The sequence below is a fragment of the Panthera leo genome, chromosome D4 (genome assembly GCF_018350215.1).
Source record: "Panthera leo isolate Ple1 chromosome D4, P.leo_Ple1_pat1.1, whole genome shotgun sequence".
NCBI classification, from domain to species: domain Eukaryota; kingdom Metazoa; phylum Chordata; class Mammalia; order Carnivora; family Felidae; genus Panthera; species Panthera leo.
This window is the reverse complement of record NC_056691.1, coordinates 51,346,983-51,360,739: the sequence shown is the minus strand read 5'-3', so window position 1 is coordinate 51,360,739 and position 13,757 is coordinate 51,346,983. Positions and strand designations below refer to the sequence as shown.

General features: G+C 37.7%; 1 protein-coding gene across 20 annotated transcripts in view; it reads left to right on the top strand.

Annotated features, from left to right (window-relative positions):
* The window catches only part of LINGO2 (leucine rich repeat and Ig domain containing 2), a 441,629-nt gene that overhangs the window by 55,233 nt on the left and 372,639 nt on the right, over window positions 1–13,757 (top strand). For 11 of the 20 annotated variants that reach the window (XR_006196002.1, XR_006196003.1, XR_006196001.1 and 8 more), the window contains 2 exons: window positions 11,855–11,945; window positions 12,889–13,096. The exons of 8 other annotated variants lie outside the window; for them this stretch is intronic. The gene's annotated coding sequence lies outside the window, so the exon portion shown is untranslated. The remainder of the gene's footprint in view (window positions 1–11,854; window positions 11,946–12,888; window positions 13,097–13,757) is intronic. One more of the 20 variants, XM_042913611.1, reaches the window with a different exon arrangement.

Below are 13,757 nucleotides of genomic sequence, written 5' to 3'. Positions count from 1 at the left end.
TTCCGTATGTATGCATTGTCCATGTGTATCAAAATAGATGAGGAAAGTCAGCCTTCCCTCAACTAGACTGGCGAGTGATCTTATGCCAAGTCACCAATATACAAGGGTCATCCAACAGCAGCCTCTCAGTGCTGGAGCTCATCGTAAGCCCAAAAGCTAGAGGTCTGAGTGAAATGATTCCACTTTGTTCAGTCTCCCTTAGAGAGGCAACAGACACTCCAAAGTCCACTAGATTGATGACATAAGGAAGAGAAATTTGCCATCTTCACATCCAAGCCCCAAGGTTCATTTTGACACATATTCTGTCAAGTATATATACATGTTAAACTTAGACTTTCTATAGGGAAATAATTCTGATCCATTGGAGAAAATGACATTTCTAATTCAGTCTCATAAAAAATGCCAGGAATATCATAGTCCCAGCAATGCAGGATACTACTAAAAGTTCTTAATCTGGCCTCTGAGATAGCAAGATTCCAAATCGCATAAACACACTTGGATGAAAGGGGATTGTAGCTCTGCAGTGACAAGGTTTCTCATCTGTAAGGGTCTGAAACATTACCAGTTGAAATGAGATTATGGTGCCTACACTGGATTCCATGGATAAATGGTAAAACTTCATGATCTCCAATCTTGTGAAAGTACAGTTGTTAAGGAGAAATAAAAAGAAAAAATATATATTGATGACTCCAGAACCACCTCCAGGAAATACTTAGATATTTGATGGAAGTGCCTCATTTCTGAACCTGCCTCAGACACCCAATCTATCCCTACAGTATCCCCTAGACTCTCTGTCACTTACATCTGCTGTATGTAGACTTTTCTTATGGTTTGCATTAGCCACTGGAGGTATACTCATGCCCTTTTCATGAAAAGAAGTCACAGTTACAGATTTTTAGGTCTAAAAAATACTTCAACTATTACTCATTTTAATCTATTTTCCCTTGAGATAATGAAAGTCAGGCCCACAGAAGTTAAGCAACTCTTTTAAGTTACTGAGTTCACTAGTGATGAAATAGGGACCACAATCACATTGCTTAACTCCTTCTTTACCAGGGGCCATCCCAGACTTCTTGGTAAAGAAGATAGGAAGATCTTTTGTTTGGAATGGAAACTATTTCTGAAACTCTGCATTTGAATACCATCCTTTTGACTAAAATTATTATTCATCTCTTCCACTGTTAGGCGCTTCTCAGACCATCTCACTTCCCTGACTATATCATGAATTCCATAAGCTGAGAGCTCATGGCTATTTCTTTGCGTTTTACCATATTTGTAGGATTCTAAGTAAATATTGTGCAGTTTATTTTGACTCTAAACCTTGTCAAGAACCCCTACCTCTCTTTCAGCTCTGTGAATTCCACTGACATTTGTAGAAGACCCAGAAAAAAAAAAAATCTAAATCACTGAAGGTTACTAGAAAGCCAGCAAATATTATTGGGTTTAAGTTGAATTCTCTTTTGTTTTGTTTTTGCCAACTTTGCTACAGGAATGGAGAAAAGTAAATAGATCAAAATCAACTCATTGCCATAGTATGTGCTTGTGTGTGTGTGTGCGTGTGTGTGTGTGTATATATATGTATATATGTATACATGTATACATGTATATATGTATACATACGTATATATGTATATGTATATATGTGTATATATGTGTAAATATATATGTATATATATTAGAATATGAGAGGGTGGTTAAAAAGTACATTTAAACATTTCATTTAGCTGGGATGACTTGGGTTTAATGATTTGCAACCTAAACCATTAGAAGTGCCAGTGAGAAAAGAAGACCAATTGAAAATATGAATGTATGTTTATCTCTTTAGCAGATAGCAAGAAGGGTTCGGAGGCTAAATATTAATGGACTTATTTTTTTAAAAAACATAGATGAAAGGCTACAAATAAAAAAAACTAATTTCCTTTTTATTACAGATTCTGAATCTAATTTCCTTTTGTCCTTCCTGTGCATTTGAAAATAGGATGTAGCTCTTATTTCCATGTCAGTGCTGTTTAATACTTTCACCCTGGGAGTGGTGTCTGTAGATTTGAGCACCACAAATGCAGAAGGCTGTTAATTACCTATTTTCTTGCACTTCTGTATCAAGTGTCATTCACAGAAACACAGATTAGATGATGATTATTAATTAAAGAGAAATTCCAGTATTCATGTGACTCTTTCAAAGATGACTTAAGGTGATCAGATTTATAAACCACAGAAACCATTTTCATAATTGCCTTTCCCCATTTATCAATGTATTCACAATGCAATGTTTCAAATCTTATCAAATGTCAAACCATTAAATTCCCCTTACGCACTAGTTCTTGCAGGTTTTGTCGTATATATCTCTCTCTCCTTTTTTTCCCAACATTTTATAATGTAGTTCAACCCTAGTCTCTCTGACTAAAATCTTTCCTCTGTCCCTCACACCTCTCTGATTTTATCTTGGCATATACTCCAGGTTTTCTAATGAGAGAAATTAAAAAGCTAAAGCAACCTAAGACTTCTCATTATTGGTTTGACAGTGCTTTCAAAGTAACTTAACATACCAAATAAATAAGCCTAATAAGTCAAAAAGACATTCAGAATTTTAATCTTGGGAATTGGCAGATTATAGAAATGCTAAATGTATTCGAATGTTAGCAAATTTTGTCCTAGCCATATATACTCTGTATATGAATACATAATACAAATACAGCACATGTACATGTATATATATGTCCAGCAATAAAGATGGGGATGGATGCAAATAACACTATTAGTTGGACAGAGGCACCATACATAGTGGACTGAGCAATGGACTCACTTCTAATTGAATCAGCTGATGAGGCAGGTGATGATTATTAGTATGTTATTAGTATAGTATTGCGATACCTGGCTTTTTAAACTCTGAAGCTATATTACCTTGATAAAACTAAAAGCTATATGTAAATATAGTTTTAAATAGAAATAATTTGTGATTTATTCTAGCTCTAAATCTTGACCTTGCCACTTACCTTGGGGAAATCATTTCCTCCTTTATTGTTTTTTTTTTTTCTGGTTTGTTTGCTTAAATATTGGGTTTCATTTTAATTTTCCCCATTAAAGGAGCTAATTAAGGTGAATGATCCCAGCTTAATATCTGATGAGTGAGTCCTCCAACGTTCATTTCATTTCCCCCTTGAAGAAGCTGCAAAATGTGTTAGCTATTTTCAAATCTCAAAAGGAGTCTGATGTGGAAGAGAGATGTGATTAAGCCTATGGTTCCACGTGATAATATGAGAAACCAGAAAGCAGAAGGAAACATATCCAGCTCAATATAAGGAGGAACATTACTGTAAAACATGGCTATCCCGGGGCACAGGTAACTTGTGAGTTCCTCCCAAGTACTCTTTCAAACAGCCAGATGATCATATAATGGGTGAAATATGAGGAAACACTAGCACCGGGAGGCCAACCAGTTTATGTTTCGGGTTCTTCTTTCATATAAACTAGATGATGCTGTGCCCTGTTGCTGCTCCAGAAATGCAAAGACCACTAGGGAAGCAAGCTGTAGTTAGTATAGTAGCCGCAGGGATTGCAAGAGAAAACAACAGGCTTTGACTGCTTAAAGAAGTAAGAAAAATGTAGAGTCACAGCAATCAGAGCCAAATTTGACCCCAGATTTAACATTGTGAAAAGTTCAGAGACCCCATAAACGGTAAGGGCTTGCTTTTTACTCTGGACCCCTAGGCACACACAGTCAGACCTGTATATATCCTCCGCCCAGGAACACCCTTCCTTTCCTCTGCCTCTTAGGTCTCTGGGCTAGCCTCAAACTAGGTATATTCTCTGTGGGAAGAAGAGGAGGGGAGAAACAAAAGGGGCCCGTGGCAGGCGGAACTTTGTACCTCCAGCTCTCATTCTTATTCTTTAACTCTGAAGGGTAAGGTTAAACCCCCAAACAGATGGAGAAACTTCCTTTGCCCTCCTTTTCTCTCTCTCCTCCCTAGCTTGGCTTTCTCCCAGGCCCCATCAGCTGCTCTTTTTCTCCTCAGCTGCCACCTCTGTGATAAACTTTCACCCAGGCCTGTTGGAGCTCCTTTTTAGGACAGAAGTGTGGCTCCAGGATCTTGCATCATAGGATGTTGCCGATTTGCTTTCTGGTAATGACTGTTCTTGTATTATAGTGACTGCTTCTGCAGCCCAGTTCCAGCTCTTAGCTTTGAGCCATGTTTCTATTGGCCATGCAGTACCTAGGCAATGAATTCCAGCTAATTAGTTCCAATTAATTTTTTACATTCTGGTCCAAGTGGCATGTCCAGTCTCCTTTCCTGGTCTTCCCTACCAAGCTCCCCTTATTCCAGCTGAACTCTTCAGATCTTCTCTACTGAGAATGTCCTTCCCTCTTCTTTCCTTTCTAGCACATATTGACTAGGTGAACTCAAATATCTCCACCTCTTCTGTGAAATCTCCTCATACTCCCCTGTTCGAAACTAGACAGAAATCCTTCTTTGTTTCCAGGACATTCGGCCATTACTTCTATCATAACACTTGACATGTTGTGGCTCATGTCTTTGTGAGTTTATCTTCCCTACTTGTTTTCCCCAAAGAATGCTATTCTTTTTGGTATTCACAAAACCTAGCATAGTGTGTGATTCATAGCAAGAACCAATAAATGTTGTCTGAATGAATGAAATAAATAAGTAAATGAATCAGAATATATACTAAGCGTAAGCCTTTTTAAACAACTGATCTAAAGGATTAGTCATTAGAGAAAGCTTCAGTAGGCATCTTGCACATCTGGACAATTGTTATGCAAAATATTTACTTAGGAGGCAAAGAGATATTCTCTTTTCCTGTGGAAATATAAAAGGATTTTTGTTTCAAGGAAAATTACATTGAAAAAAAAAAGTAACTGTCTACAGTGCAAGAGACTAAGTTTCTATCTTCAGGGACATTCTCTTGTCTTTTTATATTACAAGAGTGAATAAGATTTAAACCAAGCAGCCAGTGTGATAATGTTGCCAGACAGCTAATAAAGAGGAAGATTAGAGAGTTGTATAAAATGGCAGGTGCCTCGGCAGATTCCACATCTTAGGCATTAAACACAGAACAAAGTGCTGCTGTTTTCAGAGGACCACCAAAAGTGCTTGCTGTCAGCTTTAGCAGCATGGTGCCAATCTGACTGTGGTGCTCATCTTACCAAAAACAACAGGGAAAAAATAAAGCAGGCAGCAGTAGATGGTACTTGGAACAGAGAGACGGCATCTGAAACAAAACCAAACTCTCGCAAAAGAAAATGAAGAATTATTTCTAGTCGGTCACTTACAGAACATCCTTGGCTTTCACAGAATAGATCATAATGTCTAATCATGTAAAGGATCCCAAAGCATCCTCTTCAGAGGGAGTCGACATTGTGGCTTACTTTCTATTCCAGTTTCTCAGGGAGTTTAGGATTACTACTATTTTAAGATAGAAATGAATTGGGTGATATTTGTTCTGCTGACTCATGTGACCAGCAGGGATCATAACCATCTTTATCTACAGAGCAAACACTGAAAATGTTTTGCATTTTTGTACCTCAGGAGTATAATTACAATTAATATTTTCTCTTTTGATCTTTCTTTGACAAACCATCTCCTCTTTGGAGATAAAGGCAATGTGGGGAAGAAAGTATGAATATGGGCCAGAAGAGAAGCAGGGAGACAGGTATAAGTTATGCAGTAGAAAAGTTCTAGGTTTGGAAAGGAGGAAGACAGAGAAACATTTCTAGCACTTACTAAGTGCTGAGCTTTGTGTGCTAAGTGCTTCACAGAGAATATATTACTGTATATATTTGTCTTAAATTAATAACTCAAAGTTAACAAAAATACCAGTGTATATAGTATAAAACATTGTACATAAGACTGATTTTGTATATAAGGCATTAATATCTGCAGAGGACCTTATCGGTTTACACCATAAAACTCAAACAGCCCATCTTATAATGTCTGACTTACTTTCAGGTCTTAGGCTTGTGAGGCAAATCTAAGAGTCCAAATTATTTATAAGAGAGGAGGCTGAGCTTACAAAAAAAAGGCTGTGGAAATTCCCTAGCCTTCAATCTATATTTAAATAATTACCTTGTATAGTTTAAGTACATGCTAATTATCACATAATAAATATTTAAATGTGCTAATCCGCTCAACTGTACCCCAAACTAATCGTCAACCCCAAAGACATCTAATGAATGTAGAAATCTCAGAAATTCATCATGAAGACAATAGTAGGAATTCTGTTAATGTACAGTTTGTCTGAAATAAAGGATTTCTTTTTCAGGTGACGATGTTCAGATAGTCTTGTCTGACTGGCTAATGCCAGTGAACCCACTGATTGGTGGGAATGATTAATTTGTGAGCCTATCAAAGGTCAAATAATGACAAAGTCCTATGTTTCACCTTTTCTAGTCGGTGGTACTGTCTGAGTTTCCTTTTATTGTTAAAGAAACCCAAACCTCTATTAGTTAGCATGACTATTACCTGAAGGCTTATTACTGGGAGCCAAAGATAAGATATGGCCTCCATTGGCTCAAATGGAATTACATCCCAGCAGAGGAGCCACCCTCTGCAGCTTCCTGGTAAACAATTACCGATTCAGCCTGGTTGCTGGTTTTCTTACATACTGTTCCTTCTCTCCATTTTCTCAGCCTTAATTTAGTTCTCCCTCCCAGTAGGACCAGTGCTTGCCTATCTCAGTTATTTCACTGTTCATTTACCTGAGAGTCAGCTGGGCATGGGCTCTGGAGGTGAACTATCCCAAGTCGAAGCCCTGTTTTGCCACTTACTGTGTATGTCTTTGGAAAAGTTGCATAAAATCCCTAACTTGGAGTTTTCTTGCCCATAACATGCGGATGCATCCTAAGAGTTTCATGAATATTAAATAGGATAATCCGTTTACCATGCTTGATGTGCAGTAGGTACTCCTTTGGTATTGTTACCACAATTCTGTGATTATGCTGGGTTGGTGAAGAGATGCATAAGTGGTTTCCAAACTCACAGTTTCTCTGCACTTTGACCATATGTATAAGCAGTTCCCTTGAGTTCTGACTTAGAAAATAAAAATGCAACAGACATCTCTTCTTTTGTTCAGATGCTGGGAGAATTAGAACCAAATTAATACCATCAGATTTAAAAACTTTTCAAAACACTGTTTTAATTGATTTTAGCTGTTAGAAGAATTACAGTCCAAGTCAAAGCCAAGTGACTTTTCTTGAAGGCTTAGTTCTTCCGTTACTCAGTCTTTGTTCTTGCTTTACCTATAATTGCACAATATTCATTGGTATTTGACTTTTATATTCCTCAAATCCTTTTGAAACAAAACAATGAAACAATTACTCAAGCGTCCAGAAGTTCTGGTTTCTCTCTTTCATTCCTCTCCTCTTCCCTCTCTTTTCCTTCGCTTCCTCCCTTACTTTCCCCCTCCCCTCTCCCTTCTTGCCTCCCCTCCCCTTGCTTTCCCTTCCCTTCTCTCCTCCCTTGCCCTGTCCCTTCATGTGTCCCTTCCCCTGTCTCTTTTCCCCTTCCTTACCCCCCTTCTCCCCCCTCCTCCTCCCCACTCCTCCCCCCTGCCCCTCATATAGGGCACTTAGGAAAATGATTCAGTTAGTTCGGTCTATACCAGTTCCCTGTGGGACCTTTTTAAAAGTGCATATTCCTGTGTCCAACTCAAGAGATTCTGATTCTATAGATCAGAGTGGAGCCAGGGATCTGTATCTTTTTTAATAAATACTATTCATCTAGAACATTCAGATTGAACATTCTGCCATTCTTGATAAGCAAGTAGGAAAGAGATGGAAATGAATCTGGCTTCCAAATCAGACTCAGTCACCATCCGTGTGACCTTAGAAAATCACCCAACCTGTCTATGATTCAGTTTATTCATCTTTAAAAGATACAGAAATCTATAAAGTCTGTCTACCTAGATCATAAAGTTTCTATAAAAATAAATGAAATAATATCTGAAACAGGAAGAAAAAAATCTATTAAGTAATTAAATCACTATCTTGTTTCACAATCTAAGGATAGGATAATATAACTTTTTACAGGCAGATAACTGTTTTGTTTTGTTTTGTTTTGTTTTTTGTTTTGAAAATCAGGACCCCATAGATGTGAACTAACCCCTCCAGATGGAATAAATATATGGGATCTTGAACAGTGTGTTAAACCACAAGTCATGACTCATTAGGGGACTATGAAACAGTTTGGTGGTGACTCCAGCATTTTTAAAACAGGATAGGATAGGATAGGATAGGATAGAAAGGGAAGAGAGGGGAAGGCTAAGACAACGTAGAAACTATCATAGCACCTTGCCCGTAGGAAGGAGTTTAGAGTAGAGTGTCTGATAGTTAAATGTGTTTGTCTTTGTGCTCTCCTGTATCCTTCCCCTGCTTCCCTCCAGCTGATCCCTATATATTCTGATTCGTGTTTGGACATCATACTTAGGAATGAAAGAGGTGAGGTTGTGGCTGGCATTGGAAGCACAGCAGAGTAGCCTGCAAACAGCATCCATGGGTGAGATGGTGTGAGAGAATCAAGAATATAGCGGGAAGGGCAGGAGAATATGTGCATCTCTGTTGCCCTCAAGAATCTTATGGAAGGCACTAGACTTCTCAGATCATGTAGAAAGGGGTGCTGGAGCAGTTTCATTTGGAAATAAGTAGATAAAATATCCTAGAAAGCTGGAAGAGGTGGGCAATCTGCTTGTGTGTACAAACGTTGTAATTATAAAGCACATTGGTGAGGGAAGGTAATACCTTTCTGGAGTTACTCTTTCTTTGGTGTACCACTCACTCTCCTATTCCCCAACTACCTCTTTGAAACCAAAGTCTGGGGCTACGATGAAGCATAGAGTCTTTCTCTGGCTGCCAGGTTAAGGGAATAATGCTCTACCATCTAAGAGTGAGCCTTGTAATTTATATTTTCCCATTACAACAAAAACAAATAAAACCCTGTTGCTCTAACCTAGTAGCTAGGTACAGTTAAAATAATAAATTGTGTGCACTATTCAGTGTTTACACTAATGACCATCACTTTGTAAGTGCATATTATATGCTAAGGAGGCTCCAACTATAATCTCTGGTCTACTGGAACCTCAGGAGAGAAGTTGTAGTGTTGATGCTGTATAGATGATCTTACTGGAGCTCAGAGAAATTAACTAATTAACCTCAATTCACATGAGTGGCAAATGATAAAAGCAGGACTCACACCTAGGTCTCTATGGAACTTGCAGCTACATCTCACTGCCTCAGCTAATAGACTAGTTTCGGAAGGTCATCACCATACAGAACACTGATTCTAAGAGGGAAGTGTGCCTGCAAAGTCAAGCAGTTAGGCAAAATGCAAGTGTGCATTACCTGGTCAATTTCTGCTGCGAAGGCTCAATGTTTCAACATCTTCATTTTGTAACTATCTGCAATGTGTATGCATTGTACCTTTTTTTTCTCTGTGGATTCTAAAGGGACTTGAAGAAAAAGAGCAACTGCTCATTCTTTGCTCTTTTAAATATTAATTTTGTGTCACACTCCATAAATCTATTTGCATCCTGTCATCTAAATACTAGTGATTGAGATGAAAAAAGCATCATGCTAAAAAATGTATTTCTGATTACACAGAATATAATTAGGAAAGAAATAATTTCATATATTTTTGTAATTTCAGAGCCAGGGGTAGGGCAGGTGTGTGGGTATCTGAGAGGTGGGGGTTACTCTGGGATCCATGTTTTGTTTGTTTGCATTTTGCAGTTAAGAAGGTTGATGTTAATTTTATCCAGAAATTATGCTGTATGGAAGGAGGTATCGCTTGGAGAGAGTACAGTATTCTCTGGGCAACTTAACCCCAAATCTGTTTGCTGTGCACATCCTGTGAGGGTTCAGATGAAAGAAAGGGTGAGGCAGTTGGGGTGGACTCTCAGAACTCTGGCAGTCTGGGAGGGGGGCACTTCTCCCCAGTTCTTGTCCACATTGCATGGCTGAGAGCAGTTTGCTCACTCCCCTTCCCAAACTGGGAGAGGTGTAGGACATGTCCTCCCTCCCTGTAGTTGATGGCTTTTGGAAGCAGAATTTTGGGTTAGGTAGAGGAAATAGGCAACAGAACTGCTGATTTTCAAGGGCATCTAACACATGAAAATTTGCATTCTGTGATCCTCCTCACTCTCCCTGGTGTCTCGGAACAATCTGGAATTAGCAAGCCTTGACAACAGCTAATGAGAGTGAACAGACACACAGATTCCCCTTTTGCAGTGGTTGGATTGGATTCAACCTTTACAAGACAGGCAAATCAGCCCAAATAACTTCTTTCTGGAATGAATAAAAAGATTTCCTCACCTCAAGTGTGCTAAGAAGGGAGTCAGTAAAGAAACTGAGCTATTATAATGACCATAGCAGCTAAGACTCTGACACCGGCCATATAGTTTTCACGTCCGCCCTACAGCATGGGTACCATCTTTCCCGCCACCTGCATCAGCATCTTCCCCATTTCATAAATAAGGGAACTGAAGCACAGACAGGTTACGTTTTCTTCCTTTGGCCCACATACCTACTCCAGGAGTCTTGGGCCCAGCTACTGTATCTTTCTCACCATCAGAGCAAGAATAGCAAAGTGCACATTTGAATTCTGAGCTTCTTTGACAGAGGGCCCTCATCTTGAAACCCATGGAAAAGGGCTTGGTTACATTTCATCACATTTGGGGCAGAGTATCTGGTGAACCGTTCTTTCCGTTTATGACTCATCAGTTGAAAACTAAGGATTTAGCATCCGCTACAAACTAGACACTGTTATGTATGACAGGAAATATTGCTTGGTGGCTGACGTGGACCCTGGAGCAGGCCTCCTGGATTAGAATCCACTTCCCAGTTGTGACCCTGGAAAAATACCTTTGTGCTCCTCAGTTTTATCATCTAAAATTAGAGATAATAATTATACCTTCTTCATAGGGCTGTTATAGGAATCAACTAAGTTAACTAATGCAAATCAATTAAAATAGCCTTGGCACAAAGTAAGAACTCAGTAACTTTTATTGTTATAGCTACTACACTGTGCTATTTTTCACCAAAAAAAAAAAAAAAAAAAAAAAAGGAAAATGGTTTTGATAGTTTGTTTTAATAGTCTAGATGAAGAGAGAAATATATTACTCTAAGTCTATCTTTTTTATGAAATTAGTTGAAATTTTAAAACATTAATTAAAATCACTACAAATGTTAAAACTTTCATTAGCTACCCTTTTGTGTCCAAAGAATGCATATAGACTTTTTAAATTTCTTAATTTAATTTATTTAATTGATATTGCTGATATATATCAATTCCCTACTAGGTTCTGGGAACAGAGAATGAAAACTCTTACACAAAATTTGTAGAATCCTTGTTCTGTGAGAGTTCCCCACTCTTCCACTTGATGTCTTTTTGAAAACATTAACATGAAATTGTAATTAACACTGAACCTGTCTGTAAGTGATGCTGTATAATGCAAGAAAAAATGATACCTCATTATTGTTTGACATATCATTTACTACATTTCTGCAGTTCATTTGCTCAGAGTAAAAAAGCATTATCTAAAGTGAAAATGTTGCTATATGACTATCTGTAACCCAATTCTTGGTTATATTAATTGTTTCCACTCAAAGAGATTTCTGACTTTTGAAACACAGCAAATTTAAGATTCTGTTTTGGAGTATTTGTCATATGAAAACCCAACATGTCTTATATACATGTTATATATACTGTTTCTAACCCTGAATATTTGCTCTACTTCTAAATTAATTTAATCTTATGCCATATAATGGAATTATTTTCTTGAAAAGACCAAGAAGTGTCTGTCTCTCAAGTAAAATAATAATTTTTATTTGTTTGCTTTACTTCAGTAGCTGAAGAGTGTCTAGAAGCTTACCCAGTAGAAGACTGTATTTTCTGGTTGTTCCCATTTTACAGATGGTTAATTTAAAACCTGAAGGATAAGTAAGCACAACTCACTTTGCAAACTTGAAAGATCCATACATTATTAGAAGGTTTAAAGTACTTCATCTGTTTTAACTACTCATCATCCCGAGTGTTCACCAAGATCTCTGTTTCTGGAATAAATGGCAACAAATCATATATTCTGCTCTGGAATGCATTAGTATATTCATTTAGGGACATTGATTGCATGGGAGCCTAGCTATGTCTATTTAAATAAACACAATTTACCTTCAAGTTAGTATATAGCACATTTAAAATTCTTGGAGCAGTTTTTACCCCCATTTCTATATTTGTTCCAAGACATATGTCATCACTCAGTGGAAGAAGTAAACTTATCCAGTGTTCCTCCACAGGTTAGAAATAGGATCTAATAGTAAAAGCTGCTAGGGGAAACATTTCAGCTCAGTAGAAGGATGAGCTTTCTAATAATTCAAGTGGTCTCTGGCATTAGATATGGTCTGGATTTGAGGGGATTTTTTTTTTTACATAGACCAAAATGTGGTGGTTTAAAATCTGTTCAAGGAAATGTCCCAGCTATTTTTTTTTTTAATTTAATCCACCATGGTCCTAAATTATTCACATTACTTTGTATTTCTAAATCAATTGTAGAATTGGTTTGATAATCTCCAAAATACATTAAGCATAGTGATTACTAATATAGTGTGTTAGTGGGATAAATTTGAAAGTAGTAAAGTTTGGAAATATTGAGGGTTTTTTTGTTATTTTTGGAAACGTCAATTTTTTCTAATAAGTGGACATAGTATGTCCCTCCAAAGATATCCTATCTAACAGTGTGGTAGTGACCACTATTGCATTATGGGCAGTATTGTTATCGACCTTATTCAGGCAGACACTGGGTGATTATCACTTAGAAATGTGGTTCAGGATAACTCAAGTGTTAGGACTTTGATTATCTGATTTCTACATTTCCTTGTAACTCTAGGATTTTGTTTTGATTGTGGAAGTTTGTATCTAGCCTAACATTGTTTTCCGGGGAAAAAACACCTGCATAGTGCAGTGGTTAAAAGCACCAACTTTATGGTAAAACCAACAGACCTGGGATCTGATCCTTGCTGCCAGCTGGATGGCCACAAGGCACTTATTCAGCTTTCTCACAGACAGTTTCTGTAGCTGCAGAAGAACCAAATCTGGTAAGTGAGTGGTGTAGACCAAGTGCATATGTGTAAAAATATCTCATGTGTAGTGGCTGTTCAAAATGTGAATTGGGTCTGGTCTAAAGAATTGGGGACCTGTGTCTTTCAAAGGACAGGGAGAAAAATAATTGAGACATGAACGCTGGTTGGAGCTAGGAAAACAGCTGTGATCTCCAATGATTTGTTTCCATAGTGTCTATAGTGTCTATAGTGTCATTTGACCACTTTGAAACATATTTAGTTTATGACATCCAGAAACAAATGTCTTTGTGACAGATGTATGACAGTTACAACACTTTGACAATTGTATGGATGAGGGGTTTATGATTCATTGCTTTCTTTCAGAGATAATTCCATAATCTATCATTAGATCAATCGCTCTTTACAGATGCTAGAAGTGATTAAACATCCAACTAAACACTATAAACATGATTGCAATTTCCTGCAAATCTGCTTTCTATCACATAATCTCTCAGTTCATATTTATCACTCTCTGTCAGGCCAAATTCATCTGACCAGTAAAGGTTTTCTTGCACATTTGTGTGGCATGATGGTACCCATGCTTGTGGCAATAAATTAAAGCTCTGCTGATAGATGTTTCCTCTTCATGCACATATACACATGCCTTTATGCAGGCCACGTTTCCCAAGGAGTACAG